Below are 16,423 nucleotides of genomic sequence, written 5' to 3' on the forward strand. Positions count from 1 at the left end.
AGACATGATGTTAAAACTTCAGAAATAAGTATACAATATACTATTTTGTTGTGTGTATATATATATATATATATATATATATATATATTTCTCTCTCTATATATATTTATATATATATATGTATGTACTAGTGTATATGCTGTAAGACAGAAATGTATATGAGTATGGTCAGTATTGCTCTTTTGTGTAGTGTGTGCTTAGATGTAACAAGAGAAAGAGAGAGCATGTTCGTGCATGTTTAAATGTGTAAAGAGTATGGGCCTGAGTCATTAAGGCAAAAAAGGAGTAAATGTTCTCTGGGACAAACCATGTTACAATTCAAGGGGTGCAAATTAGTTTATTATTTTGCACATAAGTTAAATGCTGGCTGTTTTTTCATCTAGCACACAAATGCTTGATAGCTTTATTAATACACTGAAATTTAAAGTTAATCTAGGACATGTCCTACCCCAACTATAAATCTGTCCCCACATTTTAAATTTATCTCCCCTCCAATGCAACATGGCTTTGCCCAGGTGCAAATGTTACTCCTTTTTTATGCTTTGCTCTCCTTACTGACTCAGGCCCTATGTGTATAAGCAAGCACATGTTCGTGTGTGTTTACATGTTTAAAGAGTATGTGCTTAAGTGGTAGATAAAGAAATATTAAATGAGAGAGAAAGATATGAGATAAATGAGAGAGTGATATAGGAAGGTTGCATAGTGTATGTGTGTGTAACATGTGGTCAGACCTAAAGGATAATACAGACCAAGCATAGAGAGAGAGAGAGAGAAAAAGAGATGGGGGGAAGGAAGCTTGAGTCCATTGTAGTATAGATAGTAAGCATTCCTGAGATGGGGGGAGAAGCTAGCCTTTGTAAAGCATGTGTGAAAAGGTTACTTAAAGATTCAGAAAGTTAATAGAAATAGATATAAACTTTACATATATGTGCAAGCAAAGTATAATATAAGTTGCAGGCAGTATACATATAAGGTAAATAAACAGATAAAGATTCAGAGGAAAGGTAATAGAAATACATGCAAGAAAGGAAAGTTAACAGAAATAGATGGACATATAAGATGTAGGCAGAGATACAGACAGATAGGGTATAAGCTTACTGTGGAGTGTGTGTCCTGTAGGCTCCAGGTGGAAGAGATGTCCCAACTTCCAGGTGTGTATGTGGTGTGGTCAAAAGGGGCTGCTTTGTCTGCTTCAGTGGATTATAAACCTTTACCCAGCATGCACTGCTTCAGGTGGGGGCTGTTAGCTTTATTACACCTCCCACAACTGGACACTGTCTGCAATGATAACTCACTGCTCTGGGTTTCTTAGCTCTGACTTAGTGCCCTGTGAGCACATGTTTTTCCTTTATTTGAACCTAACTTACTATGGAGCCACATATGAGAGACAATTTATTTGGTGGAAATGCTCTGGCTTTCAGCCAGTTCATACCTTAAACTGCGGATAAGTTCGGTGAATGTTAACAGCAGTGGAATGCTAGTGGCCATTATGCATGGCTCAAGCTCAGCCCACCGCAACTGCGTCATCAGCCGCGATATAGGAGCTCCTTCACATATAGCAGTCAATTTACACTGTATAATACACTAACAACTCTAGCCTAGATACACAAATAAGGAGCACTACATTTGCCTCTATGCAAAATAGATAAATCCCTATTTATAAACTGTACATAAGTTGATGGCAACTCTGCAAAATGTTGCATGCATCAATGATGTCGCTAGTTCTTAGTGCGAATCCATATACATTGGCTCAGCCCCAAAACGGCCACTGCGCATAGGAGACAGGTTCACTTTAAGCTGTGAAAGTTCTTCTTTTGCAAAGATGAAAACATCAAAGCAAGAGGGAAATAATAAGATTCTTGTTAGCACAAACTTTATTCCAGATTTGATATGTTCTAAACTAGTTGAAAATGTCATAGAAACTCACTCTCCGGGTGGAGGCATAAATATTGTGCTCCAGACATGATAACAACCGAATGATTCTATCAAAGGAATCATAAAAATGACATTCTCATTATACCGATAGAGAGGCTGAAGTACGACCGCAGACAGTAACAGAGAGATATGTTCAAAACTCTTGTTTTAATCTACAAGTTCTTCCCAGAGGTTTATAACTCTCTACTGTGCCCCAATTATTACTCATTGCTTTTATGCCATATTTATTTAAAGGGACAGAAATATGAATAGGAGTTTAATAGGCTGCTCAAACATGTGTTTATAAATACACACTATACATGACGAGCTCTCACAAAATAAAGAGAATTATAATCTAATTAGAATCCTTCATTAAGGAACTTAAATGCTGATTTTGTGTGTATAATCTGCAAATTAGATCTGCATGTGCCCAGAACCTCCTTCAGTCTTTGAAGTTCATGAGAATATCTTGTTCTGTAATAAAGAATCTCATTCTGACCTGTCCACTCTAACCTGTGCACATAACAAGCCTGATTTGTCAAGAAACAAGACACGGAATTCCAGCATACGCACACCAGAATTCAACAAGGGGTGAATCTGAAGATACGTGCGCTGATGAATTCGGGTGCATGGCTGCTCCACTCTATTAACAAGACACAGCAGCATACATCCATGATGAGGAATATAAACTCATAAAAGAATGCACAAGAAAAAAAATCATTTAATGTCACCTGTTAATAATATAGGTATTAATGATAAAACATTAAAAATAAAAGGTACTATTTTTTACCATGTCATACATTTATTAGGAGGTTATGAATGTCTTCTGTATGTAAAATACAATTTTTACAGTTGCTCCTGATTGCAAACACATGTCCTAGCATACATACACAGTCGTCATCACTAGCAATCGGCAGTTAGATTAGACCTGTAGCTGGAGCAAGAGATAGGGCTGAAAAACATGTACCTGAGAGATGCCCAGAGCCTGAATCGGACACTGCTGAGTGCGTTTGAGTCAGGCATGTCCTTACTGTACATTACATACGCCCCTACTCTGTTCCTGTTCCCTCCTGAAAATGGTAGGATGTAGTAGGTGAATTGCCCTTTGCGCTCTCTCAGTGCCCCCTTCATATCTCTCTCATTGTCCCCTTATAATCTCTCTCATTGCCACCTAATATATCTCTCATTGCCCCCTTCATATCCCTCTCATTGTCCCCTTCATATTTCTCTCATTGTCCCCACATATCTCTCTCCTTGCCCCATATCATTCTCATGTCCCTTTAAATATCTCTCATTGTCCCCTCTTATCTCTCTCACTGTCCCCTTCGTATCTCTCCCATTGTCTCCTATCTCTCTCATTGCACCGTATTATTCTCATTGTTCCTTTAAATACCTCCCATTGTCCTTTTCATATCTCTCAAACTGTCTTTGGCTATTTCAATAGGGTACCTTTAAGTCCAGCAAAGCACATGTCATGCCATAATTCTATTAATATGCGCACATAAATCGATGTAAATAAAGGTAATATAAAGTTGTGATACTTAAAGGGAGTAGTAGTGCGTGTGTGTGTGTGTAGCCATGTTTTGTGGAATATAGATTGTAAACACCACTGGGGCAGGAACTAATGTGGAGAATTATATTTTCTCTGTAAAGTGCTGCATAATATGCAGGCACTAAATTAATATCTGTTCATAAATGACTAATAAATGAGCTGTATTTTATGTAAAAAAAGGAACAGTGTAATTTGTCAGTGGTGGAACAACCATGGGTGCAGTGGGTGCACCGGAATGGGCAGCCTGGCCTCCCACTAGGCCCCCATGGATATCCCTGAGATCACGTCACACCTTTGAAAAGAGCAGAGTGGGGTTCTTTTCTGAGCAGCGCATGAGCCCAACCTGTGCCGCAGGCTCAGAAGAGGCTCCCTTTCAGGTCTTATCAGAGCAGAATGGGGTCCCAGGAAGCTACAGCAAAATCACTGGGACTCTACCCAAGTTCTGCTATGATGCACTGTTCCGCCTCTGTAATCTTTAAATGAGGCTGTCCAGGTCTTTGTGGTGATGCTCTTACTTTTGCTGAGAGCAAGGCAGCAAATTTTTTTGCAAAACCCCTGCGCAGGTAATTATCAGAGTAGCCTGCTCCAATGTATGTGTATGGTTTACAACTAGGCGTATTTTGTGCATAAAAACATGTGCCGTACTCAACACTATTTTAACATTCACTGTATTCTTAATTGAGTTAATTACATTTCATAGGCAAATTGATTTGGGCGCCTGTCAGAGTTTATTTATATAAAATGTGTTGCAGATTCCAAAGAATTTTGAATAATGCAGTCTGTGAATGCAACTTATTTTAATGTGTTTGAAGCTCTTTTTTCCTTATCAGTATGCCTTTAATCTTTTTCTTATTCTGTTTCTGTACCATGCTTTTTAAATCCATATTTGTTTGTAGAATAAAGTGCTGGGAGCAATTAGGATATGAATAATCAAGAGTAATACTAATCTCTTAACAGAATCCCCAACAGGTTTCTCTCTGCTCCCAGTCAGACAAATTGTGTCAATGTTTTGCGATCTCAACAGCACAGGAAGTGTTTTAGCTTGGATCTAGATAACGGAGATAACACACAAACACCTTATTATTTACAGCCCAGATTTTCCTGTCCGGTACTTAATGTTCACCTCTGAGCGTTGGTTTGTGTCATGAGTAGTAAGTCAGCGCCACCGATCCTTAATATACCCTCCTGTCCTATATCAGTTCTACAAATACAAAAAAATAAAAAGTGATACAGTGAAACAAACAAATAAACTCAGACACATATCTTAAATATAAAGGCATTCCTGTTTGTTCCTCACCAGCCTTGCCAGGGGTTTTCAGGATGCTAGGTGGGCCAGCATGTAACAGACCCTCTAACATAGAGGCCCTTATGCACCATCTAAAAAAGTTATTCTGTCGAGTCTCCTCAGAGAACTGTCTGAGAGAGGTCTGAGGAGACGTCAGGCAGCCCCACAATCCTGTGCTAAGAGGGGAAGTGTGCGCACTTCGTGTCTGAGCAGTATAGGAGTGGCAGCAGAACGTCTGTCAGAACTAAAAGTAATGTGAAAGAGGGCAATGGAAGCAACATGGAGGAGACAATGAGAGAGATATGAGGGACAATGAGAGAGATATGAGGAGACAATGAGAGAGATATGAGATGACAATGAGAGAGATATGAGGGGCAATGAGAGAGATTTGAGGGGCAATGAGAGAGATATGAGGAGACAATGAGAGAGATATAAGGGGTAATGAGAGAGATATGAGGGGTAATGAAAGAGATATGAGGGACAATGAGAGAGATATAGACAATGAGAGAGATATAGAGGGGGCACTCAGAGATATGAGGGGGCAATGAGAGAGATATGGAGGGGCAATGAGAGAGATATAAAGGTGACAATGGGAGAGATGAGAGGACAATGAGAGAGATATGGAGGGGACAATGAGAGAGAGATGAAGGATACAATGGGAGAGATATGATGGGGCAATGAGAGATGTGAGGGGGCAATGAGAGAGATATGGAGGGACAATGATAGACATATAAAGGGGTCAATGAGAGAGATATGAAGGAGACAATGGGAGAGATATGAGAGGACAATGAGAGAGATATGGAGGGGACAATGAGAGAGATATGAGGGGGTAATGAGAGAGATATGAGGGGCAATGAGAGATATGAGGGGGCAATGAGAGAGATATGGAGGTGCAATGATAGACATATAAAGGGGTCAATGAGAGAGATATGAAGGAGACAATGGGAGAGATATGAGAGGACTATGAGAGAGATATGGAGGGGACAATGAGAGAGAGATGAAGGGGACAATAAGAGAGATATGGAGGGGCAATAAGAGAGATATGAGGAGCAATGAGAGTGATGTGAGGGGCAATGAGAGATATGAGATGACAATGAGAGAGATATGAGGGACAATGAGAGAGATATGAGGGGCAATGAGAGAGATATGAGGAGACAATGAGAGAGATATGAGGGGGTAATGAGAGAGATATGAGGGGGTAATGAGAGAGATATGAGGGGCAATGAGAGAGATATGAGGAGACAATGAGAGAGGTATGAGGGGGTAATGAGAGAGATATGAGGGGCAATGAAAGAGATATGAGGGACAATGAGAGAGCTATAGAGGGGGCACTCAGAGATATGAGGGGGCAATGAGAGAGATATGGAGGGGCAATGAAAGAGATATAAAGGAGACAATGGGAGAGATGAGAGGACAATGAGAGAGATATGAGGGGGTAATGAGAGAGATATGAGGGGCAATGAGAGAGATATGAGGAGACATTGAGAGAGGTATGAGGGGGTAATGAGAGAGATATGAGGGGCAATGAAAGAGATATGAGGGACAATGAGAGAGATATAGAGGGGGCACTCAGAGATAGGAGGGGGCAATGAGAGAGATATGGAGGGGCAATGAGAGAGAGATGAAGGAGACAATGGGAGAGATATGATGGGGCAATGAGAGATATGAGGGGGCAATGAGAGAGATATGGAGGGGCAATGATAGACATATAAAGGGGTCAATGAGAGAGATATGAAGGAGACAATGGGAGAGATATGAGAGGACAATGAGAGAGATATGGAGGGGACAATGAGAGAGATATGAGGGGGTAATGAGAGAGATATGAGGGGGCAATGAGAGATATGAGAGGGCAATGAGAGAGATATGGAGGGGCAATGATAGACATATAAAGGGGTCAATGAGAGAGATATGAAGGAGACAATGGGAGAGATATGAGAGGACTATGAGAGAGATATGGAGGGGACAATGAGAGAGAGATGAAGGGGACAATAAGAGAGATATGGAGGGGCAATAAGAGAGATATGAGGAGCAATGAGAGTGATGTGAGGGGCAATGAGAGATATGAGATGACAATGAGAGAGATATGAGGGACAATGAGAGAGATATGAGGGGCAATGAGAGAGATATGAGGAGACAATGAGAGAGATATGAGGGGGTAATGAGAGAGATATGAGGGGGTAATGAGAGAGATATGAGGGGCAATGAGAGAGATATGAGGAGACAATGAGAGAGGTATGAGGGGGTAATGAGAGAGATATGAGGGGCAATGAAAGAGATATGAGGGACAATGAGAGAGATATAGAGGGGGCACTCAGAGATATGAGGGGGCAATGAGAGAGATATGGAGGGGCAATGAGAGAGATATAAAGGAGACAATGGTAGAGATGAGAGGACAATGAGAGAGATATGAGGGGGTAATGAGAGAGATATGAGGGGCAATGAGAGAGATATGAGGAGACAATGAGAGAGGTATGAGGGGGTAATGAGAGAGATATGAGGGGCAATGAAAGAGATATGAGGGACAATGAGAGAGATATAGAGGGGGCACTCAGAGATAGGAGGGGGCAATGAGAGAGATATGGAGGGGCAATGAGAGAGATATAAAGGAGACAATGGGAGAGATGAGAGGACAATGAGAGAGATATGGAGGGGACAATGAGAGAGATATGAGGGGGTAATGAGAGAGATATGAGGGGCAATGAGAGATATGAGGGGGCAATGAGAGAGATATGGAGGTGCAATGATAGACATATAAAGGGGTCAATGAGAGAGATATGAAGGAGACAATGGGAGAGATATGAGAGGACTATGAGAGAGATATGGAGGGGACAATGAGAGAGAGATGAAGGGGACAATAAGAGAGATATGGAGGGGCAATAAGAGAGATATGAGGAGCAATGAGAGTGATGTGAGGGGCAATGAGAGATATGAGATGACAATGAGAGAGATATGAGGGACAATGAGAGAGATATGAGGGGCAATGAGAGAGATATGAGGAGACAATGAGAGAGATATGAGGGGGTAATGAGAGAGATATGAGGGGGTAATGAGAGAGATATGAGGGGCAATGAGAGAGATATGAGGAGACAATGAGAGAGGTATGAGGGGGTAATGAGAGAGATATGAGGGGCAATGAAAGAGATATGAGGGACAATGAGAGAGATATAGAGGGGGCACTCAGAGATATGAGGGGGCAATGAGAGAGATATGGAGGGGCAATGAGAGAGATATAAAGGAGACAATGGGAGAGATGAGAGGACAATGAGAGAGATATGAGGGGGTAATGAGAGAGATATGAGGGGCAATGAGAGAGGTATGAGGGGGTAATGAGAGAGATATGAGGGGCAATGAAAGAGATATGAGGCACAATGAGAGAGATAAGAGGGGGTAATGAGAGAGATATGAGGGGGTAATGAGAGAGATATGAGGGGCAATGAGAGAGATGAAGAGGACAATAAGAGATGAGAGGTATTTCAAGGGGCAATGAGAGAAAAATTTGAGGGGGCAATGAGAGGTATTTCAAGGGCAATGAGAGAGATATAAAGGGGACAATAAGAGAGAGTTGAAGAGTTGAAGAGGACAATGAGAGAGATATGGGGAGGGGGGGGAGGATGAGAGAGGGCCCGATGGAATTTGTCCTTAATAAAATTGCCATTTTGTAAAATGACTGCAAAGTGCAGGGAACTGACATTTCGTCGGAACCACCGCTTAGTAGATATACCCCTTGGTGTTTTAGTCAGATTTTTTTCATAACCTGCTTTGTATTAGTCTTTTCAAAATATTATCTACTTGCCTCACCGCTCAGAAATGATCCGTATTACAAACAAAATCGAGTGTCAGGAACTGAACGTTGCAAGAACATTTCTCTGTTTGAAAATATAAATTTCTGTAAACAGTTATAAATACAGTTTCACTCCATGCCTGGAAGTTTCTGTCTGGGGAAATGAACAAGATTGTGAAAAATTGTCTAAAATATTCTTTCTATATTTATGATTTGCTTTTCATGAAGTAGACTCTCTAATACTTACTGAGTCATCACAAACGTATTGAATAAAAGGTCAGCCGTGCTATAGTTCGCTGGTGATAGCTTATTGGGGACTATTGATCAAATAAAGCAAAATGCACATCACACAGAGCACTCAATTACAGCATTTTATTCTCTGAAAGAGCTGTTGGAGGACTCTGCAAATCATTTTTGCTAACTTTCAAGCTCACTTTAAAGGTACTATTACAGAGGCGCCTGCGTGACAGCACTACTGTATTACTATTCCCAGTCAAAGTGTATAGCTCTCAGAGTAAAATTTATTTAATTTCTGATCTTTCTGCCGCCATGTCCTAGTTAAGTTACAACAGATCAAAAGGAAAGGAAAAGGTGTCATCCCACTGAAACTTTTAAGGATGTGACTACATATCGCCAAACATTTGGGTATCCAGCATCGGGACAGGGGTGTGGCCATGTCACGTGGGGGGCGTGGTTACATCACGATGGGGGCGTGGTCAAACACCCAGGGCATGCCTAGAGCTTTTGGATTGCTAGGTTGCCCTGGGCTCTCCCCTCCTCTCCTCCCTTCTCCTCCAAACGCCCCCATTGCCGTGCGTGCAGTACCCATTCACCATTGCTATGCCATGCAGAACAGCAGTGAATGAGACATACTTCCCAAATTTTCCACCTGCAGGACAAAGCTGCCACGATCAGAACGGCGGGACAGAGCTCTCAATTCTCACCTAAATTGTGGCAGTTGGGACATCTGTGACCTCTATTTAATTTCATTATTTTATTTAATATATATTTATTCATTGAAGTTTTATATATTTTAATTCTCTGTATAAATGTATTTTGGATAACAGTAAACTATGTGACCTTCTTCTATATAATATTCTTATTTCTCTATGTAAAACAAGCTTGCTCTGTGATTGGTTCATAGCCACGCATCTCCAGCCATTTGATTGGATGGAAGGAAAGCAGTTCCGATTAGGTGAGAGTCATACACCTGCGTTTTATTGTTTGGGACACTCTCGCTGCTTCAATCCAGAATGCTCGAGAGACAAAGCCACCCTTCTGATGAAGTATGTTTGACAAAACATGTTGGCCATGGCTTGAGGCACTAAAAGTCCCAGTATCTGATATTGGAACCATGTTTTTCTTGTTTGCTGAATGGTGTCTTTTTTAAAGTAGTTTCCATGCATATTTTCACTTTTCCACTACATATACAAGAGACGCCTAACTGGCAAACATAGGCGCATATCAGAGACTAGCCCGGTGACACAGTAGTTTAACTCTTACCGATCCTGGGGTCTGATTCATTAAGGATCTTAACTTGAGAAACTTCTTATTTCAGTCTCCTGGACAAAACCATGTTACAATGCAAGGGGTGCAACTTAGTATTCTGTTTTGCACATAAGTTAAATACTGACTGTTTTTTCATGTAGCACACAAATATCAACTTTAAATTTCAGTGTACAAATAAGCTATCAGGTATTTGTGTGCTACATGAAAAAACAGTCAGTATTTAACTTATGTGCAAAACAGAATACTAAGTTGCACCCCTTGCATTGTAACATGGTTTTGTCCAGCAGACTGAAATAAGAAGTTTCTCAAGTTAAGATCCTTAATGAATCAGGCCCCTGGTCAGTATCACTGAGGCAACTAAGTATCGCTCAGCTACTTCAGCGATATTTTCTTATTAATTTGCGCCCATAATGGATTTTATATTGCCTACTTATAAATGGAGAGTATAATGTACCTTTGAGCAGTTTCCTTTCTTTCTGTCAAGTTCTTGTGGGGTAGGTGCTTCTTGCACTAAATAGGTCTTTCTTTGCTGCATACTGTACAGTACATGTTATAATGATATTTGTGCATTTTAAAAACTATGTAGAAAAGTGTGTTAAATATCACTGGGAGACACAGCTTTTTGAAATGTAAATTAAGATCGGCAGATGATAATTTCCAGTCCTTGTAGAACTCTGATCCCTGAAGATTTCGCAGTGTATTCCGGCCAATTACTGGGTACAGAGCAGTTGTGCGGAGGACAGAGAATGAATGGATGGCAGGCTGTCATTCCTCTACTGCTACTTCACTGAAATGGCAAGTCAATGGCAATTCTAGATTACAATGTACTTGGCAGCTGGCACCGTGTGACTCATTGCTTTGGATAAATGGTTTTTCACACTACTTTCTCTGTCCAGTCTTAAAATGAGCATTATGTGTATGTCAGGCTGCTTCTAGCTCTGTAGGTGACCTGAAAAACCAATGGGTGCTCCCATTATATCACTGCATTATTTAGTGGGCTGGCTGCAGCACACATGTGTCTTTCCTCCAGCTTATGGGAGGTAATAGAGAAGGATATGCAGAATTGACAGAGATGTATTGACCAGAGAAGCAAACTAGGCCCATGCCTTTGGCAGCATGAAATTTGGTGTATGTTTCATTTAATCTCCTTTTTTTTTTGTTATCTTTCCTTTTTTTGTTGCTACTTAGCTGTAACCAGCTACTTATTTATCCACCAGAAAAATAATGTTGGTGATAAAACAGATGGAATGTAGAGTATATAATTACTAGCTTTATGCATATTCACTCACAACCTCCCACACCATCACCTTAACCAAGGTGCCTCCTTAATAGGCCCAGATTGGCAACATAGCAACTCTATCATTGGCCAGAAGGGCTGCTGTCCTTGACAGTACAAGTGGGCTGTTTTAGGCTTTCAAACTATGTCATACTTGCCAACTCTCCCGGAATGTCCGGGAGACTCCCGAAATTCGGGTCGGTCTCACGGACTCCCGGAAGAGCAGCCAAATCTCCCGCATCCAGCTACTGCTGTCCCAAAATGATGCAATTTGCGGTGAATCGCGCCATTTTGAACCCACCCCCTGCGACAAAACGTCATTTCCGTCGCTGGGGCGGGGCCAAATGTACAAGTTTGGCCGCACCCCGCCCCCTCCCGCCCTCCAGTCATGCCCCTCTCCCGGAAAGAACTTGCCCAAAGTAGGCAAGTATTGACTATGTGCCAGGGGTCGTCCCCGCACTTCTCCTAGGTGCTGGGGACGGACTAACAGACTAGTGTTAATTTTAGCTAGCAGCCAATTAACCTACCGGTATGTTTTTGGAGTGTGGGTGGAAAACGGGGTACCCGGAGGAAAACCACACAAACACGGGGAGAACATACAAACTCCACACAGGCCCTGGTTGAGAATCAAACTCATGACCGCAGTGCTGTGAGTCAGAAGTACTAACCACTGAGCCACCAGTTTAAAAACGTTTTGGACACCCCTATTATTATTATGGCTTTGTGACAACATAAGAAAACACAAGAGATAATCAGGAGAACATCCATATGATATTTAAGTATTTAATAATTTGTCTAGATTATAAGCTCTCATGAGCAAGGCGCTCTCTACCCAATGTCTCATGTCTGCATCTTTCCATCAACCTTGCATGTCCTTGTTGCGTTTTTATGTTTGATTTGTTTTTTGTATGATATTGTATATTCACTATCAGGCGCTGCTTTTTGTAGAACCTTATAAATAAATGATGATGAGATAATAGATTAGTTTATACATTGCGCTAATTTCTCCCTTGTTATGTCAGTGAAAGTATTTTACATGTCTATTATACATTGTTGGAAATAGGTGACAATCATTATAGGAGATCTCCACCATATGGTAGTATTCTATAATTAGGGTTTATCAAAGCAATAGAGTCATATTTTGTACGTGCACATGCAAGAATAATTATCAAGAGTTTATTAAATATGAGGACTGTATTACCGGAGGCTTTAAGTGCAGATGGGAATTAAATCCATTTTCTTGGGATCTTACACTATCAAAAAAAGAATATAGCAAACATTTACAAAAAATGTGTTAATTTATGCAATTTGTACTTGTTTTGCAAATTGACTAATAATGCTATAGTATTATTAGCACTTTGGTCTGTAGGAAATAATTATAGAGAGCTATTCATGTATAGTAACATCTCTAGCATAATATATAGAAAGAGCGGTGTTATAGGAAACTATTATATGAAAGTGCACATACAGGGCCTGGGGCAGTACGGTGGCTAAGTGGTTAGCACTTCTGCCTTACAGCACTGAGGTCATGAGTTCAATTCCCGACCATGGCCTCTTCTGTGAGGAGTTTGTATGTTCTCCCCGTGTTTGCGTGGGTTTCCTCCGGGTGCTCCAGTTTCCTCCCACACTCCAAAAAAAACATACTGGTAGGTTAATTGGCTGCTAACAAATTGACCCTAGTCTGTGTGTGTGTGTGTGTGTGTGTGTGTGTGTGTTGGAGAATTTAGACTGTAAGCCGCAATGGGGCAGGGACTGATGTGAATGAGTTCTCTGTACAGCGCTGCGGAATTAGTGGCGCTATATAAATAAATGGTGATGATGATGATGATGATGATGATGATTTAGAGATTCCAACTGAGTGCTGTGCCTACATAGTAAGACAAGGTATAATTATGAATTCCATGAACTGTAACTTGCACCAGTGACGTACGGGACTGTACGCCCCGAAAGTCAGAACTGGGGCGTGCTGGCATATTTTACCCCGGGGGGGCAAGATTCAACTCAGCAGCCTATTAGGAACTTTAGGATTATTTTAAAGGAAAAAAAATGCAGGTGGCTCAGTGACTCAGCCCAAGGTAGCCCACTATGGGAGCAGATGCCCCCCTGCCCCCCAGCCCAGCCTGCCCCTGGGCGTGCAAGTGCAAGGTATTTACAATAGAAGAAAGCATGTGTAATTGGACAAGTGGCCTGGAGAGATGACCTATTTAGAGCTGGCTGCTTCTGCAGATACGCCTCTTTGGAGACATGATATTTATGACTCACCCTGGTGTAAAGATATGTGCTGACGATTGTGTGGGCCCCCTCCCTAGTGCAAACCAGCCCTGTGCTGAACAGCATTGGGGCTCGTACTTGAGTGGTGGGTGCCAAATTAATAGTTTAAAACAAAGCTGAATTAAGAGCCTATCGGGCCGTAGGCAACGCTCTGGTTTGGGCCTCCTTTTCTTCTCTAATTGTCAAAAAACCAAAACATAAAAATGGGTTAGTTTATACTGGGTCCCCTCAGTGCCCACTGGGCCGTAAACGTAAGCCTAGGTTGCCAAATGTATGATCCGGCTATGGTTTAAAGTGAGAAAATTATTACGTACATTTGTGGAACTACAAGTGCCAGCAAGGGTATGGCTGCCATGACGTACTGAAGCATGTAGTTCCACAAATGTATACCACTAATATTCAGCACAAATCTGTATGGACACTTTTTTCTTCAGTCCTGACTTTATCCAATGGAAAAAAAAAACCCATGATATAATGACAAGTATTTGCTTCTAGGGGAGCTGCAACGCAAATCAATGGAAGTGGTCAATATGCTAACAGCCAATCAGAGCTGTATTCCTATATACACCAACCAATCAGATGCATAGCTTGGTGCTGGCTGTTGCTTTTTCAGAGAATCTCCACACTTGTTTTCTCCCTGGGTTAGTGGCAACCAGCTACAGCCCTGACGTTAGTTACTGAACTGAGTTGGAAGTATCTTAAGATGCTAGGCCACAATTTTGTACCGGAAATGTTATGCCTATGCTCAGGCCGCAAAACTGTAGCCTACTCTAATTGTGACCCATAATCATTCTATAAATAATACCTTTGGTGTGTATCGTTATCAAGTTGATCACGTTGACCATATTATTATATATTTGAATGGATAGAGGAATTATAGAACAAGTTGCTCTTTTTAAGAGATGTAGCTCATATCTAAGCGCTGTCAGCTGTGACTCAGCCAAGTCAGGATTTAACCGTGGTGATGCTTAAAAAAAAAAAATTAAAATGAAGTCACCATTTACATTTTCCTACCTTCTACATACAATGGAGCCAGCCATTCGTGTGCTAAGCCAGTACCTGAGAAATATTCATAAGATAGTAGCCATGCAACTGATATTGCTGATTCATAGTGTATGAATCATACTAGTAGGCTGCATTCTCAGATTGGCTGCTTCCCATGAGATGGTAAATGTTAAATGCAATTCAGAGAGAGTTTTATATTAACATGTAATCCAACATCAGTTTGACAGAGGACTTGTATCACTAAATTGTGCTGTCAAAAGACCCTACTCCTTCCACTGATTGGTTTGGAACCAGCCCCCCTCTGATCCAAACTGGTATTAAAGGTGCAGCTGGAAAAATACCCCTCCCACTGCCTATAAATCTAATATAATCTGAATATACATAGTCGATGGGTGGAGCTAGGACGGGATGGGTGGGTCTGGGAGGACTGCGGGTCATTGGTGGCTGGTCCTGGGCTGGGGCAGCCCCCATGGAGCAGAGCAATGATAATAATAATAATAATAATAATAATAATAATAATAATAATAATTACAGACTGCCCAGAGCTAGCCCCAAAGTTGCACATAGCCCCCCTACAACTCTAAATCTGGGACCCTGTTCAGAACCAGTGATGGCATCTGCAATTTTTATTTTTTTAAACGTAAGTCCTAGGACAAGTGAAGACTGATCTGGCCCTGCAGCTGCTTAGGAAATATCTCAGGGACAGTGATCAGTAGCAAGTATAATTGTGGTCTGTTATAAGTCAGAAACTGTTTCTGCCAGCCTGAGGCTGTACGCTCAAGCTGAATCCCAAAGTATTACTGCACCAGGAGCCAGCTCCAAGACAGATAACACAATGCCAGCTGAATGTGAGACACAGGCGATGTCAGAGGCCTCCAAAAGATGCTCAGGCTACTACCCAGATATATTACAGACCTACATCTAGTGCTGAATATGACATATGCCCACTGGAGACTGTTGTCAGGGGTGACCATTATCCACAGTGGGGTGTGTAGCCCTAATGAGTAGGGCAGAGTTTATGTATATGTTGTATTGTTACTGTCTTTGGTAATCTTTTCAATCATATATTCCATTTAGTTTCTGCTTGCTTGGTTATTTCTTTGTATATATCATACTGCCTTAATAGGTAAAGAGATTCAGGTTCCCTTTTGTTGATGAAGCTACATCAAATTTCATTAATCACGCTCTCACATTTATTTAAGGATCTGGACTTTTGATTACCTGCATAGAGAATGATTACTAGAGGTATTCACTTGTCACCGGTTATCCAGAAGACCCTCATTTTCATCAGTCATATGTAACAACATTGCGGCGTGAGTAAGTGAATGTCGAACCCCTTGTGATGCCTTTAGGAGCAAGTAAAGAGTGTTTTCAGGAACCAAGTTTTAAACTTAAGATTGAGTTCAGAGTGACACCAGTTCGATTCTAAGCTATATGTAGAGAGAGCGCAACGACAGAGGCATAGATGCTGCGGAAAGTCAAGAGCATTAAGAATGCCCAGGGCGCCATCAGGGGGGTACGGGGGGGGGGGGGGTACTGTTGTACCGGGCCCGGGCTCACCAGGGGGCCCGGTACAACAGCGCAGCACAGACTTACCTGGGGCCCCGCTGGTCTCCGCTACTCTGTCTTCAGCTTGGCTGTCACTGTGACAGTAAGGCACCAGGATGCGATCGCAGGGGTGGAGGATTCATTCCCCCTGCGATCATGTGCTTTGGCTGTCACAGTCAGATCACATGATCGCAGGGGGAATGATTCCTCCACCCCTGCGATCGCATCCTGGTGCCTGGCTGTCACAGTGACAGCCAGGCTGAAGACAGAGTAGCGGAGACC

At 41.8% G+C, this 16,423-nt stretch overlaps 1 protein-coding gene across 1 annotated transcript in view; it reads right to left on the bottom strand.

The window, feature by feature from the left end:
• Positions 1-362: 362 nt before the first annotated feature.
• Positions 363-16,423, bottom strand: part of PRICKLE2 (prickle planar cell polarity protein 2) — a 938,433-nt gene continuing 922,372 nt past the window's right edge. Inside the window, exon 10 of the transcript XR_012678591.1 lies at positions 363-414. The gene's annotated coding sequence lies outside the window, so the exon portion shown is untranslated. The remainder of the gene's footprint in view (positions 415-16,423) is intronic.

The sequence above is a fragment of the Mixophyes fleayi genome, chromosome 8, assembly GCF_038048845.1.
Source record: "Mixophyes fleayi isolate aMixFle1 chromosome 8, aMixFle1.hap1, whole genome shotgun sequence".
In the NCBI taxonomy this organism is placed as follows: domain Eukaryota; kingdom Metazoa; phylum Chordata; class Amphibia; order Anura; family Limnodynastidae; genus Mixophyes; species Mixophyes fleayi.